Here is a 21,225-nt window from a genome sequence, read left to right as displayed (position 1 = left end):
GCGTAAAATGAATGAACGGTGACGGCAGAGAATGAGGGTGATGATCAGCTCGTGGAGTGTGTGCGCGCGCGCGTTTGCCACAGCATTCCCTGGTAAGTCAGCAGTGTCACCACCTCACGTCGTTATTCCCACCAAACTGGGAATGAAGGTGGGAGAATAAAATCGAATGAGAAGCAGGAGCGCTTGTGGAACAGCGGCACGAAATTGCAGGTAGAACGAAGAGTGACACTACTGCTGGAACGAGATGCAGGATCGCCAAATCATAACAGGCTGCAACAGAAAGTTGAGCTGTCTGACCAGCAACACAACTCTGGTAAGAAGATGCAAGTGCGCACTTTTGACACAGCAAGCAGGCACCACTGGGATTCGAACCCAGGATCTCCTGTTTACTAGACAGGCGCTTTAACCATCTAAGCCATGGCGCCACAACGCGCGCGGGTGGGCGCTGAGTGCACAGGTACAGTTCATTCACCACTTGAAGACAAGGGCTCGTCAACGTGCTTTCCGTCTCGATCTTGCTCAGTGAGAATTGCAAAGAAGAGAGAGTTCACGACTCAACATTCTCCACGCAAACGGCACGGAAAAACACAACCTGCTCTTGAATTCGATGTTTTCACCTCTTTAAACTGACAGGATAAAGAGGATGTGTCATCCTCTCTGGGCCCATTAAGGGCGTTATTACGCTCCAGAGGGAACCTCACACCAAGGGGAAAAGTGTCACTGAAATGAACTGACCAGGAGTGGTGTGTGAGTCAGTGTAAACAGTGAGCAGTAAAGGGTGACCCATTAGCACCAACTCTGAGCTTTGTACCACCAGCTCTACACTCACTTCCTGCCTCATGCCTCGCGGTCGGCATTGTCTTTCACTTTTATTACACTCCCTCGCTGCCGTTCTCAACCTATTTCTGACCGATAGCAGGTGTCCGTTTAGGACCTGCCCCTTTTTGAAACGGATTCCTGGGAGATCGGCGTCACTCGATGGGGTAGGCTTTTGCCCGAAACGTCGATTTCGCTGCTCCTTGGATGCCTGCCTGAACTGTTGTGCTCTTCCAGCGCCACTCATCCAGGGTAGGATTTACTGCCCATCCCTGATTACCCAACAGATCAGGGGGATGAGTTACTTTGCTGAACCCTTGAACTCCTCAGCACGGAGCTCCAGCCATGAGGCTGCTAGGGAGGGGGTTCCAGGACTTTGATCCAGCGCTAGCGAAGCTACAACGAGATCTTTACAACTCAGAAAGCTGAGATGATAGGAGCGGGATTCGCGGAGCTAGTTTACCGGTGTATCTGCTGCCTTTGCCCTTCTAGATGAATGCAAACAATCACTGGGCTGACTCTGGCAGGATCAGCGGGTGTATTCTGTGCGTAACTAGGAATTCGTTTTCAATCGGCTAATTCACAATTAGAGAAATAAATCTTCATTACCAGACTGGGAGCTGTATCCAGGTCTGGACGATGCAAAGTCGGATTCCTAAACAGGGATCCCGCCCTGTGACGCTGACAGGAAACCTTGCCAACTGACTTGTACACACGCTGGTGACTGTCCTTCACTCCATATCCACCTTCAGCAGCAATGTTTTCTCTTTTCCTCCTTCAGCAGAAAAAGAAAAGACAACTGCACTCCAACTCTAGGAGAAGGAGGATTTATTTTCCGTTGGCGTAAAATGAATGAACGGTGACGGCAGAGAATGAGGGTGATGATCAGCTCGTGGAGTGTGTGCGCGCGCGCGTTTGCCACAGCATTCCCTGGTAAGTCAGCAGTGTCTCCACCTCACGTCGTTATTCCCACCAAACTGGGAATGAAGGTGGGAGAATAAAAGCGAATGAGAAGCAGGAGCGCGTGTGGAACAGCGGCACGAAATTGCAGGTAGAACGAAGAGTGACTCTACTGCTGGAACGAGATGCAGGATCGCCAAATCATAACAGGCTGCAACAGAACGTTGAGCTGTCTGACCAGCAACACAACTCTGGTAAGAAGATGCAAGTGCGCACTGTTGACACAGCAAGCAGGCACCACTGGGATTCGAACCCAGGATCTCCTGTTTACTAGACAGGCGCTTTAACCATCTAAGCCATGGCGCCACAGCGAGTGCGATTGGGCGCTGAGTGCACAGGTACAGTTCATTCACCACTTGAAGACAAGGGCTCGTCAACGTGCTTTCCGTCTCGATCTTGCTCAGTGAGAATTGCAAAGAAGAGAGAGTTCACGACTCAACATTCTCCACGCAAACGGCACGGAAAAACACAACCTGCTCTTGAATTCGATGTTTTCACCTCTTTAAACTGACAGGATAAAGAGGATGTGTCATCCTCTCTGGGCCCATTAAGGGCGTTATTACGCTCCAGAGGGAACCTCACACCAAGGGGAAAAGTGTCACTGAAATGAACTGACCAGGAGTGGTGTGTGAGTCAGTGTAAACAGTGAGCAGTAAAGGGTGACCCATTAGCACCAACTCTGAGCTTTGTACCACCAGCTCTACACTCGCTCCCTGCCTCATGCCTCGCGGTCGGCATTGTCTTTCACTTTTATTACACTCCCTCGCTGCCGTTCTCAACCTATTTCCGACCGATAGCAGGTGTCCGTTTAGGACCTGCCCCTTTTTGAAACGGATTCCTGGGAGATTGGCGTCACTCGATGGGGTAGGCTTTTGCCCGAAACGTCGATTTCGCCCTCTCCTTGGATGCCTGCCTGAACTGTTGTGCTCTTCCAGCGCCACTAATCCAGGGTAGGATTTACTGCCCATCCCTGATTACCCGACAGATCAGGGGGATGAGTTACTTTCCTGAACCCTTGAACTCCTCAGCACGGAGCTCCAGCCATGAGGCTGCTAGGGAGGGGGTTCCAGGACTTTGATCCAGCGCTAGCGAAGCTACAACGAGATCTTTACAACTCAGAAAGCTGAGATGATCGGAGGGGGATTCGCGGAGCTAGTTTACCGGTGTATCTGCTGCCTTTGCCCTTCTAGATGAATGCAAACAATCACTGGGCTGACTCTGGCAGGATCAGCGGGTGTATTCTGTGCGTAACTAGGAATTCGTTTTCAATCGGATAATTCACAATTAGAGAAATAAATCTTCATTACCAGACTGGGAGCTGTATCCAGGTCTGGACGATGCAAAGTCGGATTCCTAAACAGGGATCCCGCCCTGTGACGCTGACAGGAAACCTTGCCAACTGACTTGTACACACGCTGGTGACTGTCCTTCACTCCATATCCACCTTCAGCAGCAATGTTTTCTCTTTTCCTCCTTCAGCAGAAAAAGAAAAGACAACTGCACTCCAACTCTAGGAGAAGGAGGATCTATTTTCCGTTGGCGTAAAATGAATGAACGGTGACGGCAGAGAATGAGGGTGATGATCAGCTCGTGGAGTGTGTGCGCGCGCGCGTTTGCCACAGCATTCCCTGGTAAGTCAGCAGTGTCTCCACCTCACGTCGTTATTCCCACCAAACTGGGAATGAAGGTGGGAGAATAAAAGCGAATGAGAAGCAGGAGCGCGTGTGGAACAGCGGCACGAAATTGCAGGTAGAACGAAGAGTGACACTACTGCTGGAACGAGATGCAGGATCACCAAATCATAACAGGCTGCAACAGAACGTTGAGCTGTCTGACCAGCAACACAACTCTGGTAAGAAGATGCAAGTGCGCACTGTTGGCACAGCAAGCAGGCACCACTGGGATTCGAACCCAGGATCTCCTGTTTACTAGACAGGCGCTTTAACCATCTAAGCCATGGCGCCACAGCGCGCGCGGTTGGGCGCTGAGTGCACAGGTACAGTTCATTCACCAGTTGAAGACAAGGGCTCGTCAACGTGCTTTCCGTCTCGATCTTACTCAGTGAGAATTGCAAAGAAGAGAGAGTTCACGACTCAACATTCTCCACGCAAACGGCACGGAAAAACACAACCTGCTCTTGAATTCGATGTTTTCACCTCTTTAAACTGACAGGATAAAGAGGATGTGTCATCCTCTCTGGGCCCATTCTGGGCGTTATTACGCTCCAGAGGGAACCTCACACCAAGGGGAAAAGTGTCACTGAAATGAACTGACCAGGAGTGGTGTGTGAGTCAGTGTAAACAGTGAGCAGTAAAGGGTGACCCATTAGCACCAACTCTGAGCTTTGTACCACCAGCTCTACACTCACTTCCTGCCTCATGCCTCGCGGTCGGCATTGTCTTTCACTTTTATTACACTCCCTCGCTGCCGTTCTCAACCTATTTCCGACCGATAGCAGGTGTCCGTTTAGGACCTGCCCCTTTTTGAAACGGATTCCTGGGAGATCGGCGTCACTCGATGGGGTAGGCTTTTGCCCGAAACGTCGATTTCGCTGCTCCTTGGATGCCTGCCTGAACTGTTGTGCTCTTCCAGCGCCACTCATCCAGGGTAGGATTTACTGCCCATCCCTGATTACCCGACAGATCAGGGGGATGAGTTACTTTCCTGAACCCTTGAACTCCTCAGCACGGAGCTCCAGCCATGAGGCTGCTAGGGAAGGGGTTCCAGGACTTTGATCCAGCGCTAGCGAAGCTACAACGAGATCTTTACAACTCAGAAAGCTGAGATGATAGGAGGGGGATTCGCGGAGCTAGTTTACCGGTGTATCTGCTGCCTTTGCCCTTCTAGATGAATGCAAACAATCACTGGGCTGACTCTGGCAGGATCAGCGGGTGTATTCTGTGCGGAACTAGGAATTCGTTTTCAATCGGATAATTCACAATTAGAGAAATAAATCTTCATTACCAGACTGGGAGCTGTATCCAGGTCTGGACGATGCAAAGTCGGATTCCTAAACAGGGATCCCGCCCTGTGACGCTGACAGGAAACCTTGCCAACTGACTTGTACACACGCTGGTGACTGTCCTTCACTCCATATCCACCTTCAGCAGCAATGTTTTCTCTTTTCCTCCTTCAGCAGAAAAAGAAAAGACAACTGCACTCCAACTCTAGGAGAAGGAGGATCTATTTTCCGTTGGCGTAAAATGAATGAACGGTGACGGCAGAGAATGAGGGTGATGATCAGCTCGTGGAGTGTGTGCGCGCGCGCGTTTGCCACAGCATTCCCTGGTAAGTCAGCAGTGTCTCCACCTCACGTCGTTATTCCCACCAAACTGGGAATGAAGGTGGGAGAATAAAAGCGAATGAGAAGCAGGAGCGCGTGTGGAACAGCGGCACGAAATTCCAGGTAGAACGAAGAGTGACACTACTGCTGGAACGAGATGCAGGATCGCCAAATCATAACAGGCTGCAACAGAACGTTGAGCTGTCTGACCAGCAACACAACTGTGGTAAGAAGATGCAAGTGCGCACTGTTGGCACAGCAAGCAGAAACCACTGGGATTCGAACCCAGGATCTCCTGTTTACTAGACCGGCGCTTTAACCATCTAAGCCATGGCGCCACAGCGCGCGCGGCTGGGCGCTGAGTGCACAGGTACAGTTTATTCACCACTTGAAGACAAGGGCTCGTCAACGTGCTTTCCGTCTCGATCTTACTCAGTGAGAATTGCAAAGAAGAGAGAGTTCACGACTCAACATTCTCCACGCAAACGGCACGGAAAAACACAACCTGCTCTTGAATTCGATGTTTTCACCTCTTTAAACTGACAGGATAAAGAGGATGTGTCATCCTCTCTGGGCCCATTAAGGGCGTTATTACGCTCCAGAGGGAACCTCACACCAAGGGGAAAAGTGTCACTGAAATGAACTGACCAGGAGTGGTGTGTGAGTCAGTGTAAACAGTGAGCAGTAAAGGGTGACCCATTAGCACCAACTCTGAGCTTTGTACCACCAGCTCTACACTCACTTCCTGCCTCATGCCTCGCGGTCGGCATTGTCTTTCACTTTTATTACACTCCCTCGCTGCCGTTCTCAACCTATTTCCGACCGATAGCAGGTGTCCGTTTAGGACCTGCCCCTTTTTGAAACGGATTCCTGGGAGATTGGCGTCACTCGATGGGGTAGGCTTTTGCCCGAAACGTCGATTTCGCTGCTCCTTGGATGCCTGCCTGAACTGTTGTGCTCTTCCAGCGCCACTCATCCAGGGTAGGATTTACTGCCGATCCCTGGTTACCCGACAGATCAGGGGGATGAGTTACTTTCCTGAACCCTTGAACTCCTCAGCACGGAGCTCCAGCCATGAGGCTGCTAGGGAAGGGGTTCCAGGACTTTGATCCAGCGCTAGCGAAGCTACAACGAGATCTTTACAACTCAGAAAGCTGGGATGATAGGAGGGGGATTCGCGGAGCTAGTTTACCGGTGTATCTGCTGCCTTTGCCCTTCTAGATGAATGCAAACAATCACTGGGCTGACTCTGGCAGGATCAGCGGGTGTATTCTGTGCGTAACTAGGAATTCGTTTTCAATCGGATAATTCACAATTAGAGAAATAAATCTTCATTACCAGACTGGGAGCTGTATCCAGGTCTGGACGATGCAAAGTCGGATTCCTAAAAAGGGATCCCGCCCTGTGACGCTGACAGGAAACCTTGCCAACTGACTTGTACACACGCTGGTGACTGTCCTTCACTCCATATCCACCTTCAGCAGCAATGTTTTCTCTTTTCCTCCTTCAGCAGAAAAAGAAAAGACAACTGCACTCCAACTCTAGGAGAAGGAGGATTTATTTTCCGTTGGCGTAAAATGAATGAACGGTGACGGCAGAGAATGAGGGTGATGATCAGCTCGTGGAGTGTGTGCGCGCGCGCGTTTGCCACAGCATTCCCTGGTAAGTCAGCAGTGTCTCCACCTCACGTCGTTATTCCCACCAAACTGGGAATGAAGGTGGGAGAATAAAAGCGAATGAGAAGCAGGAGCGCGTGTGGAACAGCGGCACGAAATTGCAGGTAGAACGAAGAGTGACACTACTGCTGGAACGAGATGCAGGATCGCCAAATCATAACAGGCTGCAACAGGAAGTTGAGCTGTCTGACCAGCAACACAACTCTGGTAAGAAGATGCAAGTGCGCACTTTTGACACAGCAAGCAGGCACCACTGGGATACGAACCCAGGATCTCCTGTTTACTAGACAGGCGCTTTAACCATCTAAGCCATGGCGCCACAGCGCGCGTGGTTGGGCGCTGAGTGCACAGGCACAGTTCATTCACCACTTGAAGACAAGGGCTCGTCAACGTGCTTTCCGTCTCGATCTTGCTCAGTGAGAATTGCAAAGAAGAGAGAGTTCACGACTCAACATTCTCCACGCAAACGGCACGGAAAAACACAACCTGCTCTTGAATTCGATGTTTTCACCTCTTTAAACTGACAGGATAAAGAGGATGTGTCATCCTCTCTGGGCCCATTAAGGGCGTTATTACGCTCCAGAGGGAACCTCACACCAAGGGGAAAAGTGTCACTGAAATGAACTGACCAGGAGTGGTGTGTGAGTCAGTGTAAACAGTGAGCAGTAAAGGGTGACCCATTAGCACCAACTCTGAGCTTTGTACCACCAGCTCTACACTCACTTCCTGCCTCATGCCTCGCGGTCGGCATTGTCTTTCACTTTTATTACACTCCCTCGCTGCCGTTCTCAACCTATTTCCGACCGATAGCAGGTGTCCGTTTAGGACCTGCCCCTTTTTGAAACGGATTCCTGGGAGATCGGCATCACTCGATGGGGTAGGCTTTTGCCCGAAACGTCGATTTCGCTGCTCCTTGGATGCCTGCCTGAACTGTTGTGCTCTTCCAGCGCCACTCATCCAGGGTAGGATTTACTGCCCATCCCTGATTACCCGACAGATCAGGGGGATGAGTTACTTTCCTGAACCCTTGAACTCCTCAGCACGGAGCTACAGCCATGAGGCTGCTAGGGAATGGGTTCCAGGACTTTGATCCAGCGCTAGCGAAGCTACAACGAGATCTTTACAACTCAGAAAGCTGAGATGATAGGAGGGGGATTCGCGGAGCTAGTTTACCGGTGTATCTGCTGCCTTTGCCCTTCTAGATGAATGCAAACAATCACTGGGCTGACTCTGGCAGGATCAGCGGGTGTATTCTGTGCGTAACTAGGAATTCGTTTTCAATCGGATAATTCACAATTAGAGAAATAAATCTTCATTACCAGACTGGGAGCTGTATCCAGGTCTGGACGATGCAAAGTCGGATTCCTAAAAAGGGATCCCGCCCTGTGACGCTGACAGGAAACCTTGCCAACTGACTTGTACACACGCTGGTGACTGTCCTTCACTCCATATCCACCTTCAGCAGCAATGTTTTCTCTTTTCCTCCTTCAGCAGAAAAAGAAAAGACAACTGCACTCCAACTCTAGGAGAAGGAGGATTTATTTTCCGTTGGCGTAAAATGAATGAACGGTGACGGCAGAGAATGAGGGTGATGATCAGCTCGTGGAGTGTGTGCGCGCGCGCGTTTGCCACAGCATTCCCTGGTAAGTCAGCAGTGTCTCCACCTCACGTCGTTATTCCCACCAAACTGGGAATGAAGGTGGGAGAATAAAAGCGAATGAGAAGCAGGAGCGCGTGTGGAACAGCGGCACGAAATTGCAGGTAGAACGAAGAGTGACACTACTGCTGGAACGAGATGCAGGATCGCCAAATCATAACAGGCTGCAACAGGAAGTTGAGCTGTCTGACCAGCAACACAACTCTGGTAAGAAGATGCAAGTGCGCACTTTTGACACAGCAAGCAGGCACCACTGGGATACGAACCCAGGATCTCCTGTTTACTAGACAGGCGCTTTAACCATCTAAGCCATGGCGCCACAGCGCGCGCGGTTGGGCGCTGAGTGCACAGGTACAGTTCATTCACCAGTTGAAGACAAGGGCTCGTCAACGTGCTTTCCGTCTCGATCTTGCTCAGTGAGAATTGCAAAGAAGAGAGAGTTCACGACTCAACATTCTCCACGCAAACGGCACGGAAAAACACAACCTGCTCTTGAATTCGATGTTTTCACCTCTTTAAACTGACAGGATAAAGAGGATGTGTCATCCTCTCTGGGCCCATTAAGGGCGTTATTACGCTCCAGAGGGAACCTCACACCAAGGGGAAAAGTGTCACTGAAATGAACTGACCAGGAGTGGTGTGTGAGTCAGTGTAAACAGTGAGCAGTAAAGGGTGACCCATTAGCACCAACTCTGAGCTTTGTACCACCAGCTCTACACTCACTTCCTGCCTCATGCCTCGCGGTCGGCATTGTCTTTCACTTTTATTACACTCCCTCGCTGCCGTTCTCAACCTATTTCCGACCGATAGCAGGTGTCCGTTTAGGACCTGCCCCTTTTTGAAACGGATTCCTGGGAGATCGGCGTCACTCGATGGGGTAGGCTTTTGCCCGAAACGTCGATTTCGCTGCTCCTTGGATGCCTGCCTGAACTGTTGTGCTCTTCCAGCGCAACTCATCCAGGGTAGGATTTACTGCCCATCCCTGATTACCCGACAGATCAGGGGGATGAGTTACTTTCCTGAACCCTTGAACTCCTCAGCACGGAGCTCCAGGCATGAGGCTGCTAGGGAGGGGGTTCCAGGACTTTGATCCAGCGCTAGCGAAGCTACAACGAGATCTTTACAACTCAGAAAGCTGAGATGATAGGAGGGGGATTCGCGGAGCTAGTTTACCGGTGTATCTGCTGCCTTTGCCCTTCTAGATGAATGCAAACAATCACGGGGCTGACTCTGGCAGGATCAGCGGGTGTATTCTATGCGTAACTAGGAATTCGTTTTCAATCGGATAATTCACAATTAGAGAAATAAATCTTCATTACCAGACTGGGAGCTGTATCCAGGTCTGGACGATGCAAAGTCGGATTCCTAAACAGGGATCCCGCCCTGTGACGCTGACAGGAAACCTTGCCAACTGACTTGTACACACGCTGGTGACTGTCCTTCACTCCATATCCACCTTCAGCAGCAATGTTTTCTCTTTTCCTCCTTCAGCAGAAAAAGAAAAGACAACTGCACTCCAACTCTAGGAGAAGGAGGATTTATTTTCCGTTGGCGTAAAATGAATGAACGGTGACGGCAGAGAATGAGGGTGATGATCAGCTCGTGGAGTGTGTGCGCGCGCGCATTTGCCACAGCATTCCCTGGTAAGTCAGCAGTGTCTCCACCTCACGTCGTTATTCCCACCAAACTGGGAATGAAGGTGGGAGAATAAAAGCGAATGAGAAGCAGGAGCGCGTGTGGAACAGCGGCACGAAATTGCAGGTAGAACGAAGAGTGACACTACTGCTGGAACGAGATGCAGGATCGCCAAATCATAACAGGCTGCAACAGAAAGTTGAGCTGTCTGACCAGCAACACAACTGTGGTAAGAAGATGCAAGTGCGCACTTTTGACACAGCAAGCAGGCACCACTGGGATTCGAACCCAGGATCTCCTGTTTACTAGACAGGCGCTTTAACCATCTAAGCCATGGCGCCACAGCGCGCGTGGGTGGGCGCTGAGTGCACAGGTACAGTTCATTCACCACTTGAAGACAAGGGCTCGTCAATGTGCTTTCCGTCTCGATCTTGCTCAGTGAGAATTGCAAAGAAGAGAGAGTTCACGACTCAACATTCTCCACGCAAACGGCACGGAAAAACACAACCTGCTCTTGAATTCGATGTTTTCACCTCTTTAAACTGACAGGATAAAGAGGATGTGTCATCCTCTCTGGGCCCATTCAGGGCGTTATTACGCTCCAGAGGGAACCTCACACCAAGGGGAAAAGTGTCACTGAAATGAACTGACCAGGAGTGGTGTGTGAGTCAGTGTAAACAGTGAGCAGTAAAGGGTGACCCATTAGCACCAACTCTGAGCTTTGTACCACCAGCTCTACACTCACTTCCTGCCTCATGCCTCGCGGTCGGCATTGTCTTTCACTTTTATTACACTCCCTCGCTGCCGTTCTCAACCTATTTCCGACCGATAGCAGGTGTCCGTTTAGGACCTGCCCCTTTTTGAAACGGATTCCTGGGAGATCGGCGTCACTCGATGGGGTAGGCTTTTGCCCGAAACGTCGATTTCGCTGCTCCTTGGATGCCTGCCTGAACTGTTGTGCTCTTCCAGCGCCACTCATCCAGGGTAGGATTTACTGCCCATCCCTGATTACCCGACAGATCAGGGGGATGAGTTACTTTCCTGAACCCTTGAACTCCTCAGCACGGAGCTCCAGCCATGAGGCTGCTAGGGCAGGGGTTCCAGGACTTTGATCCAGCGCTAGCGAAGCTACAACGAGATCTTTACAACTCAGAAAGCTGAGATGATAGGAGGGGGATTCGCGGAGCTAGTTTACCGGTGTATCTGCTGCCTTTGCCCTTCTAGATGAATGCAAACAATCACTGGGCTGACTCTGGCAGGATCAGCGGGTGTATTCTGTGCGTAACTAGGAATTCGTTTTCAATCGGATAATTCACAATTAGAGAAATAAATCTTCATTACCAGACTGGGAGCTGTATCCAGGTCTGGACGATGCAAAGTCGGATTCCTAAACAGGGATCCCGCCCTGTGACGCTGACAGGAAACCTTGCCAACTGACTTGTACACACGCTGGTGACTGTCCTTCACTCCATATCCACCTTCAGCAGCAATGTTTTCTCTTTTCCTCCTTCAGCAGAAAAAGAAAAGACAACTGCACTCCAACTCTAGGAGAAGGAGGATCTATTTTCCGTTGGCGTAAAATGAATGAACGGTGACGGCAGAGAATGAGGGTGATGATCAGCTCGTGGAGTGTGTGCGCGCGCGTTTGCCACAGCATTCCCTGGTAAGTCAGCAGTGTCTCCACCTCACGTCGTTATTCCCACCAAACTGGGAATGAAGGTGGGAGAATAAAAGCGAATGAGAAGCAGGAGCGCGTGTGGAACAGCGGCACGAAATTGCAGGTAGAACGAAGAGTGACACTACTGCTGGAACGAGATGCAGGATCGCCAAATCATAACAGGCTGCAACAGAAAGTTGAGCTGTCTGACCAGCAACACAACTCTGGTAAGAAGACGCAAGTGCGCACTTTTGACACAGCAAGCAGGCACCACTGGGATTTGAACCCAGGATCTCCTGTTTACTAGACAGGCGCTTTAACCATCTAAGCCATGGCGCCACAGCGCGGGCGGATGGGCGCTGAGTGCACAGGTACAGTTCATTCACCACTTGATGACAAGGGCTCGTCAACGTGCTTTCCGTCTCGATCTTGCTCAGTGAGAATTGCAAAGAAGAGAGAGTTCACGACTCAACATTCTCCACGCAAACGGCACGGAAAAACACAACCTGCTCTTGAATTCGATGTTTTCACCTCTTTAAACTGACAGGATAAAGAGGATGTGTCATCCTCTCTGGGCCCATTCAGGGCGTTATTACGCTCCAGAGGGAACCTCACACCAAGGGGAAAAGTGTCACTGAAATGAACTGACCAGGAGTGGTGTGTGAGTCAGTGTAAACAGTGAGCAGTAAAGGGTGACCCATTAGCACCAACTCTGAGCTTTGTACCACCAGCTCTACACTCACTTCCTGCCTCATGCCTCGCGGTCGGCATTGTCTTTCACTTTTATTACACTCCCTCGCTGCCGTTCTCAACCTATTTCCGACCGATAGCAGGTGTCCGTTTAGGACCTGCCCCTTTTTGAAACGGATTCCTGGGAGATCGGCGTCACTCGATGGGGTAGGCTTTTGCCCGAAACGTCGATTTCTCTGCTCCTTGGATGCCTGCCTGAACTGTTGTGCTCTTCCAGCGCCACTCATCCAGGGTAGGATTTACTGCCCATCCCTGATTACCCGACAGATCAGGGGGATGAGTTACTTTCCTGAACCCTTGAACTCCTCAGCACGGAGCTCCAGCCATGAGGCTGCTAGGGAGGGGGTTCCAGGACTTTGATCCAGCGCTAGCGAAGCTACAACGAGATCTTTACAACTCAGAAAGCTGGGATGATAGGAGGGGGATTCGCGGAGCTAGTTTACCGGTGTATCTGCTGCCTTTGCCCTTCTAGATGAATGCAAACAATCACTGGGCTGACTCTGGCAGGATCAGCGGGTGTATTCTGTGCGTAACTAGGAATTCGTTTTCAATCGGATAATTCACAATTAGAGAAATAAATCTTCATTACCAGACTGGGAGCTGTATCCAGGTCTGGACGATGCAAAGTCGGATTCCTAAACAGGGATCCCGCCCTGTGACGCTGATAGGAAACCTTGCCAACTGACTTGTACACACGCTGGTGACTGTCCTTCACTCCATATCCACCTTCAGCAGCAATGTTTTCTCTTTTCCTCCTTCAGCAGAAAAAGAAAAGACAACTGCACTCCAACTCTAGGAGAAGGAGGATTTATTTTCCGTTGGCGTAAAATGAATGAACGGTGACGGCAGAGAATGAGGGTGATGATCAGCTCGTGGAGTGTGTGCGCGCGCGCGTTTGCCACAGCATTCCCTGGTAAGTCAGCAGTGTCTCCACCTCACGTCGTTATTCCCACCAAACTGGGAATGAAGGTGGGAGAATAAAAGCGAATGAGAAGCAGGAGCGCGTGTGGAACAGCGGCACGAAATTGCAGGTAGAACGAAGAGTGACACTACTGCTGGAACGAGATGCAGGATCGCCAAATCATAACAGGCTGCAACAGAAAGTTGAGCTGTCTGACCAGCAACACAACTCTGGTAAGAAGATGCAAGTGCGCACTTTTGACACAGCAAGCAGGCACCACTGGGATTCGAACCCAGGATCTCCTGTTTACTAGACAGGCGCTTTAACCATCTAAGCCATGGCGCCACAGCGCGCGCGGTTGGGCGCTGAGTGCACAGGTACAGTTTATTCACCACTTGAAGACAAGGGCTCGTTAACGTGCTTTCCGTCTCGATCTTTCTCAGTGAGAATTGCAAAGAAGAGAGAGTTCACGACTCAACATTCTCCACGCAAACGGCACGGAAAAACACAACCTGCTCTTGAATTCGATGTTTTCACCTCTTTAAACTGACAGGATAAAGAGGATGTGTCATCCTCTCTGGGCCCATTCAGGGCGTTATTACGCTCCAGAGGGAACCTCACACCAAGGGGAAAAGTGTCACTGAAATGAACTGACCAGGAGTGGTGTGTGAGTCAGTGTAAACAGTGAGCAGTAAAGGGTGACCCATTAGCACCAACTCTGAGCTTTGTACCACCAGCTCTACACTCACTTCCTGCCTCATGCCTCGCGGTCGGCATTGTCTTTCACTTTTATTACACTCCCTCGCTGCCGTTCTCAACCTATTTCCGACCGATAGCAGGTGTCCGTTTAGGACCTGCCCCTTTTTGAAACGGATTCCTGGGAGATCGGCGTCACTCGATGGGGTAGGCTTTTGCCCGAAACGTCGATTTCGCTGCTCCTTGGATGCCTGCCTGAACTGTTGTGCTCTTCCAGCGCCACTCATCCAGGGTAGGATTTACTGCCCATCCCTGATTACCCGACAGATCAGGGGGATGAGTTACTTTCCTGAACCCTTGAACTCCTCAGCACGGAGCTCCAGCCATGAGGCTGCTAGGGAGGGGGTTCCAGGACTTTGATCCAGCGCTAGCGAAGCTACAACGAGATCTTTACAACTCAGAAAGCTGGGATGATAGGAGGGGGATTCGCGGAGCTAGTTTACCGGTGTATCTGCTGCCTTTGCCCTTCTAGATGAATGCAAACAATCACTGGGCTGACTCTGGCAGGATCAGCGGGTGTATTCTGTGCGTAACTAGGAATTCGTTTTCAATCGGATAATTCACAATTAGAGAAATAAATCTTCATTACGAGACTGGGAGCTGTATCCAGGTCTGGACGATGCAAAGTCGGATTCCTAAACAGGGATCCCGCCCTGTGACGCTGACAGGAAACCTTGCCAACTGACTTGTACACACGCTGGTGACTGTCCTTCACTCCATATCCACCTTCAGCAGCAATGTTTTCTCTTTTCCTCCTTCAGCAGAAAAAGAAAAGACAACTGCACTCCAACTCTAGGAGAAGGAGGATTTATTTTCCGTTGGCGTAAAATGAATGAACGGTGACGGCAGAGAATGAGGGTGATGATCAGCTCGTGGAGTGTGTGTGCGCGCGCGTTTGCCACAGCATTCCCTGGTAAGTCAGCAGTGTCTCCACCTCACGTCGTTATTCCCACCAAACTGGGAATGAAGGTGGGAGAATAAAAGCGAATGAGAAGCAGGAGCGCGTGTGGAACAGCGGCACGAAATTGCAGGTAGAACGAAGAGTGACACTACTGCTGGAACGAGATGCAGGATCGCCAAATCATAACAGGCTGCAACAGAAAGTTGAGCTGTCTGACCAGCAACACAACTCTGGTAAGAAGATGCAAGTGCGCACTTTTGACACAGCAAGCAGGCACCACTGGGATTCGAACCCAGGATCTCCTGTTTACTAGACAGGCGCTTTAACCATCTAAGCCATGGCGCCACAGCGCGCGCGGTTGGGCGCTGAGTGCACAGGTACAGTTTATTCACCACTTGAAGACAAGGGCTCGTTAACGTGCTTTCCGTCTCGATCTTACTCAGTGAGAATTGCAAAGAAGAGAGAGTTCACGACTCAACATTCTCCACGCAAACGGCACGGAAAAACACAACCTGCTCTTGAATTCGATGTTTTCACCTCTTTAAACTGACAGGATAAAGAGGATGTGTCATCCTCTCTGGGCCCATTCAGGGCGTTATTACGCTCCAGAGGGAACCTCACACCAAGGGGAAAAGTGTCACTGAAATGAACTGGCCAGGAGTGGTGTGTGAGTCAGTGTAAACAGTGAGCAGTAAAGGGTGACCCATTAGCACCAACTCTGAGCTTTGTACCACCAGCTCTACACTCACTTCCTGCCTCATGCCTCGCGGTCGGCATTGTCTTTCACTTTTATTACACTCCCTCGCTGCCGTTCTCAACCTATTTCCGACCGATAGCAGGTGTCCGTTTAGGACCTGCCCCTTTTTGAAACGGATTCCTGGGAGATCGGCGTCACTCGATGGGGTAGGCTTTTGCCCGAAACGTCGATTTCTCTGCTCCTTGGATGCCTGCCTGAACTGTTGTGCTCTTCCAGCGCCACTCATCCAGGGTAGGATTTACTGCCCATCCCTGATTACCCGACAGATCAGGGGGATGAGTTACTTTCCTGAACCCTTGAACTCCTCAGCACGGAGCTCCAGCCATGAGGCTGCTAGGGAGGGGGTTCCAGGACTTTGATCCAGCGCTAGCGAAGCTACAACGAGATCTTTACAACTCAGAAAGCTGGGATGATAGGAGGGGGATTCGCGGAGCTAGTTTACCGGTGTATCTGCTGCCTTTGCCCTTCTAGATGAATGCAAACAATCACTGGGCTGACTCTGGCAGGATCAGCGGGTGTATTCTGTGCGTAACTAGGAATTCGTTTTCAATCGGATAATTCACAATTAGAGAAATAAATCTTCATTACCAGACTGGGAGCTGTATCCAGGTCTGGACGATGCAAAGTCGGATTCCTAAACAGGGATCCCGCCCTGTGACGCTGATAGGAAACCTTGCCAACTGACTTGTACACACGCTGGTGACTGTCCTTCACTCCATATCCACCTTCAGCAGCAATGTTTTCTCTTTTCCTCCTTCAGCAGAAAAAGAAAAGACAACTGCACTCCAACTCTAGGAGAAGGAGGATTTATTTTCCGTTGGCGTAAAATGAATGAACGGTGACGGCAGAGAATGAGGGTGATGATCAGCTCGTGGAGTGTGTGCGCGCGCGCGTTTGCCACAGCATTCCCTGGTAAGTCAGCAGTGTCTCCACCTCACGTCGTTATTCCCACCAAACTGGGAATGAAGGTGGGAGAATAAAAGCGAATGAGAAGCAGGAGCGCGTGTGGAACAGCGGCACGAAATTGCAGGTAGAACGAAGAGTGACACTACTGCTGGAACGAGATGCAGGATCGCCAAATCATAACAGGCTGCAACAGAAAGTTGAGCTGTCTGACCAGCAACACAACTCTGGTAAGAAGATGCAAGTGCGCACTTTTGACACAGCAAGCAGGCACCACTGGGATTCGAACCCAGGATCTCCTGTTTACTAGACAGGCGCTTTAACCATCTAAGCCATGGCGCCACAGCGCGCGCGGTTGGGCGCTGAGTGCACAGGTACAGTTTATTCACCACTTGAAGACAAGGGCTCGTTAACGTGCTTTCCGTCTCGATCTTTCTCAGTGAGAATTGCAAAGAAGAGAGAGTTCACGACTCAACATTCTCCACGCAAACGGCACGGAAAAACACAACCTGCTCTTGAATTCGATGTTTTCACCTCTTTAAACTGACAGGATAAAGAGGATGTGTCATCCTCTCTGGGCCCATTCAGGGCGTTATTACGCTCCAGAGGGAACCTCACACCAAGGGGAAAAGTGTCACTGAAATGAACTGACCAGGAGTGGTGTGTGAGTCAGTGTAAACAGTGAGCAGTAAAGGGTGACCCATTAGCACCAACTCTGAGCTTTGTACCACCAGCTCTACACTCACTTCCTGCCTCATGCCTCGCGGTCGGCATTGTCTTTCACTTTTATTACACTCCCTCGCTGCCGTTCTCAACCTATTTCCGACCGATAGCAGGTGTCCGTTTAGGACCTGCCCCTTTTTGAAACGGATTCCTGGGAGATCGGCGTCACTCGATGGGGTAGGCTTTTGCCCGAAACGTCGATTTCGCTGCTCCTTGGATGCCTGCCTGAACTGTTGTGCTCTTCCAGCGCCACTCATCCAGGGTAGGATTTACTGCCCATCCCTGATTACCCGACAGATCAGGGGGATGAGTTACTTTCCTGAACCCTTGAACTCCTCAGCACGGAGCTCCAGCCATGAGGCTGCTAGGGAGGGGGTTCCAGGACTTTGATCCAGCGCTAGCGAAGCTACAACGAGATCTTTACAACTCAGAAAGCTGGGATGATAGGAGGGGGATTCGCGGAGCTAGTTTACCGGTGTATCTGCTGCCTTTGCCCTTCTAGATGAATGCAAACAATCACTGGGCTGACTCTGGCAGGATCAGCGGGTGTATTCTGTGCGTAACTAGGAATTCGTTTTCAATCGGATAATTCACAATTAGAGAAATAAATCTTCATTACGAGACTGGGAGCTGTATCCAGGTCTGGACGATGCAAAGTCGGATTCCTAAACAGGGATCCCGCCCTGTGACGCTGACAGGAAACCTTGCCAACTGACTTGTACACACGCTGGTGACTGTCCTTCACTCCATATCCACCTTCAGCAGCAATGTTTTCTCTTTTCCTCCTTCAGCAGAAAAAGAAAAGACAACTGCACTCCAACTCTAGGAGAAGGAGGATTTATTTTCCGTTGGCGTAAAATGAATGAACGGTGACGGCAGAGAATGAGGGTGATGATCAGCTCGTGGAGTGTGTGCGCGCGCGCGTTTGCCACAGCATTCCCTGGTAAGTCAGCAGTGTCTCCACCTCACGTCGTTATTCCCACCAAACTGGGAATGAAGGTGGGAGAATAAAAGCGAATTAGAAGCAGGAGCGCGTGTGGAACAGCGGCACGAAATTGCAGGTAGAACGAAGAGTGACACTACTGCTGGAACGAGATGCAGGATCGCCAAATCATAACAGGCTGCAACAGAAAGTTGAGCTGTCTGACCAGCAACACAACTCTGGTAAGAAGATGCAAGTGCGCACTTTTGACACAGCAAGCAGGCACCACTGGGATTCGAACCCAGGATCTCCTGTTTACTAGACAGGCGCTTTAACCATCTAAGCCATGGCGCCACAGCACGCGCGGTTGGGCGCTGAGTGCACAGGTACAGTTTATTCACCACTTGAAGACAAGGGCTCGTTAACGTGCTTTCCGTCTCGATCTTACTCAGTGAGAATTGCAAAGAAGAGAGAGTTCACGACTCAACATTCTCCACGCAAATGGCACGGAAAAACACAACCTGCTCTTGAATTCGATGTTTTCACCTCTTTAAACTGACAGGATAAAGAGGATGTGTCATCCTCTCTGGGCCCATTCAGGGCGTTATTACGCTCCAGAGGGAACCTCACACCAAGGGGAAAAGTGTCACTGAAATGAACTGACCAGGAGTGGTGTGTGAGTCAGTGTAAACAGTGAGCAGTAAAGGGTGACCCATTAGCACCAACTCTGAGCTTTGTACCACCAGCTCTACACTCACTTCCTGCCTCATGCCTCGCGGTCGGCATTGTCTTTCACTTTTATTACACTCCCTCGCTGCCGTTCTCAACCTATTTCCGACCGATAGCAGGTGTCCGTTTAGGACCTGCCCCTTTTTGAAACGGATTCCTGGGAGATCGGCGTCACTCGATGGGGTAGGCTTTTGCCCGAAACGTCGATTTCGCTGCTCCTTGGATGCCTGCCTGAACTGTTGTGCTCTTCCAGCGCCACTCATCCAGGGTAGGATTTACTGCCCATCCCTGATTACCCGACAGATCAGGGGGATGAGTTACTTTCCTGAACCCTTGAACTCCTCAGCACGGAGCTCCAGCCATGAGGCTGCTAGGGAAGGGGTTCCAGGACTTTGATCCAGCGCTAGCGAAGCTACAACGAGATCTTTACAACTCAGAAAGCTGAGATGATAGGAGGGGGATTCACGGAGCTAGTTTACCGGTGTATCTGCTGCCTTTGCCCTTCTAGATGAATGCAAACAATCACTGGGCTGACTCTGGCAGGATCAGCGGGTGTATTCTGTGCGTAACTAGGAATTCGTTTTCAATCGGATAATTCACAATTAGAGAAATAAATCTTCATTACCAGACTGGGAGCTGTATCCAGGTCTGGACGATGCAAAGTCGGATTCCTAAACAGGGATCCCGCCCTGTGACGCTGACAGGAAACCTTGCCAACTGACTTGTACACACGCTGGTGACTGTCCTTCACTCCATATCCACCTTCAGCAGCAATGTTTTCTCTTTTCCTCCTTCAGCAGAAAAAGAAAAGACAACTGCACTCCAACTCTAGGAGAAGGAGGATTTATTTTCCGTTGGCGTAAAATGAATGAACGGTGACGGCAGAGAATGAGGGTGATGATCAGCTCGTGGAGTGTGTGCACGCGCGCGTTTGCCACAGCATTCCCTGGTAAGTCAGCAGTGTCTCCAACTCACGTCGTTCTTCCCACCAAACTGGGAATGAAGGTGGGAGAATAAAAGCGAATGAGAAGCAGGAGCGCGTGTGGAACAGCGGCACGAAATTCCAGGTAGAACGAAGAGTGACACTACTGCTGGAACGAGATGCAGGATCGCCAAATCATAACAGGCTGCAACAGAAAGTTGAGCTGTCTGACCAGCAACACAACTCTGGTAAGAAGATGCAAGTGCGCACTTTTGACACAGCAAGCAGGCACCACTGGGATTCGAGCCCAGGATCTCCTGTTTACTAGACAGGCGCTTTAACCATCTAAGCCATGGCGCCACAGCGCGCGCGGTTGGGCGCTGAGTGCACAGGTACAGTTCATTCACCACTTGAAGACAAGGGCTCGTCAACGTGCTTTCCGTCTCGATCTTGCTCAGTGAGAATTGCAAAGAAGAGAGAGTTCACGACTCAACATTCTCCACGCAAACGGCACGGAAAAACACAACCTGCTCTTGAATTCGATGTTTTCACCTCTTTAAACTGACAGGATAAAGAGGATGTGTCATCCTCTCTGGGCCCATTCAGGGCGTTATTACGCTCCAGAGGGAACCTCACACCAAGGGGAAAAGTGTCACTGAAATGAACTGACCAGGAGTGGTGTGTGAGTCAGTGTAAACAGTGAGCAGTAAAGGGTGACCCATTAGCACCAACTCTGAGCTTTGTACCACCAGCTCTACACTCACTTCCTGCCTCATGCCTCGCGGTCGGCATTGTCTTTCACTTTTATTACACTCCCTCGCTGCCGTTCTCAACCTATTTCCGACCGATAGCAGGTGTCCGTTTAGGACCTGCCCCTTTTTGAAACGGATTCCTGGGAGATCGGCGTCACTCGATGGGGTAGGCTTTTGCCCGAAACGTTGATTTCGCTGCTCCTTGGATGCCTGCCTGAACTGTTGTGCTCTTCCAGCGCCACTCATCCAGGGTAGGATTTACTGCCCATCCCTGATTACCCGACAGATCAGGGGGATGAGTTACTTTCCTGAACCCTTGAACTCCTCAGCACGGAGCTCCAGCCATGAGGCTGCTAGGGAAGGGGTTCCAGGACTTTGATCCAGCGCTAGCGAAGCTACAACGAGATCTTTACAACTCAGAAAGCTGGGATGATAGGAGGGGGATTCGCGGAGCTAGTTTACCGGTGTATCTGCTGCCTTTGCCCTTCCAAATGAATGCAAACAATCACTGGGCTGACTCTGGCA

The 21,225-nt window shown here is 50.6% G+C and overlaps 13 non-coding genes across 13 annotated transcripts; all 13 read right to left on the bottom strand.

Annotated features, from left to right (window-relative positions):
* Positions 1-351: 351 nt before the first annotated feature.
* Positions 352-425, bottom strand: trnat-agu (transfer RNA threonine (anticodon AGU)). The gene has a single exon. It is a non-coding gene; the product is annotated as a tRNA-Thr (tRNA).
* Positions 426-2,008: 1,583 nt separating this feature from the next.
* On the bottom strand, positions 2,009-2,082 carry trnat-agu (transfer RNA threonine (anticodon AGU)). Its single transcript has one exon. It is a non-coding gene; the product is annotated as a tRNA-Thr (tRNA).
* A 1,584-nt stretch (positions 2,083-3,666) lies between these two features.
* Positions 3,667-3,740, bottom strand: trnat-agu (transfer RNA threonine (anticodon AGU)). The gene has a single exon. It is a non-coding gene; the product is annotated as a tRNA-Thr (tRNA).
* Positions 3,741-5,323: 1,583 nt separating this feature from the next.
* trnat-agu (transfer RNA threonine (anticodon AGU)) lies at positions 5,324-5,397 on the bottom strand. The gene has a single exon. It is a non-coding gene; the product is annotated as a tRNA-Thr (tRNA).
* A 1,583-nt stretch (positions 5,398-6,980) lies between these two features.
* On the bottom strand, positions 6,981-7,054 carry trnat-agu (transfer RNA threonine (anticodon AGU)). Its single transcript has one exon. It is a non-coding gene; the product is annotated as a tRNA-Thr (tRNA).
* Positions 7,055-8,637: 1,583 nt separating this feature from the next.
* On the bottom strand, positions 8,638-8,711 carry trnat-agu (transfer RNA threonine (anticodon AGU)). The gene has a single exon. It is a non-coding gene; the product is annotated as a tRNA-Thr (tRNA).
* Positions 8,712-10,294: 1,583 nt separating this feature from the next.
* On the bottom strand, positions 10,295-10,368 carry trnat-agu (transfer RNA threonine (anticodon AGU)). Its single transcript has one exon. It is a non-coding gene; the product is annotated as a tRNA-Thr (tRNA).
* A 1,581-nt stretch (positions 10,369-11,949) lies between these two features.
* Positions 11,950-12,023, bottom strand: trnat-agu (transfer RNA threonine (anticodon AGU)). The gene has a single exon. It is a non-coding gene; the product is annotated as a tRNA-Thr (tRNA).
* Positions 12,024-13,606: 1,583 nt separating this feature from the next.
* trnat-agu (transfer RNA threonine (anticodon AGU)) lies at positions 13,607-13,680 on the bottom strand. The gene has a single exon. It is a non-coding gene; the product is annotated as a tRNA-Thr (tRNA).
* Positions 13,681-15,263: 1,583 nt separating this feature from the next.
* Positions 15,264-15,337, bottom strand: trnat-agu (transfer RNA threonine (anticodon AGU)). The gene has a single exon. It is a non-coding gene; the product is annotated as a tRNA-Thr (tRNA).
* A 1,583-nt stretch (positions 15,338-16,920) lies between these two features.
* trnat-agu (transfer RNA threonine (anticodon AGU)) lies at positions 16,921-16,994 on the bottom strand. The gene has a single exon. It is a non-coding gene; the product is annotated as a tRNA-Thr (tRNA).
* Positions 16,995-18,577: 1,583 nt separating this feature from the next.
* Positions 18,578-18,651, bottom strand: trnat-agu (transfer RNA threonine (anticodon AGU)). Its single transcript has one exon. It is a non-coding gene; the product is annotated as a tRNA-Thr (tRNA).
* Positions 18,652-20,234: 1,583 nt separating this feature from the next.
* On the bottom strand, positions 20,235-20,308 carry trnat-agu (transfer RNA threonine (anticodon AGU)). Its single transcript has one exon. It is a non-coding gene; the product is annotated as a tRNA-Thr (tRNA).
* Positions 20,309-21,225: the final 917 nt, after the last annotated feature.

This window comes from Chiloscyllium punctatum, chromosome 45 (assembly GCF_047496795.1).
Source record: "Chiloscyllium punctatum isolate Juve2018m chromosome 45, sChiPun1.3, whole genome shotgun sequence".
Taxonomy (NCBI): Eukaryota; Metazoa; Chordata; class Chondrichthyes; order Orectolobiformes; family Hemiscylliidae; genus Chiloscyllium; species Chiloscyllium punctatum.
Note: the sequence above shows the minus strand (reverse complement) of the source record. Positions and strands in the feature narration are given on the sequence as shown.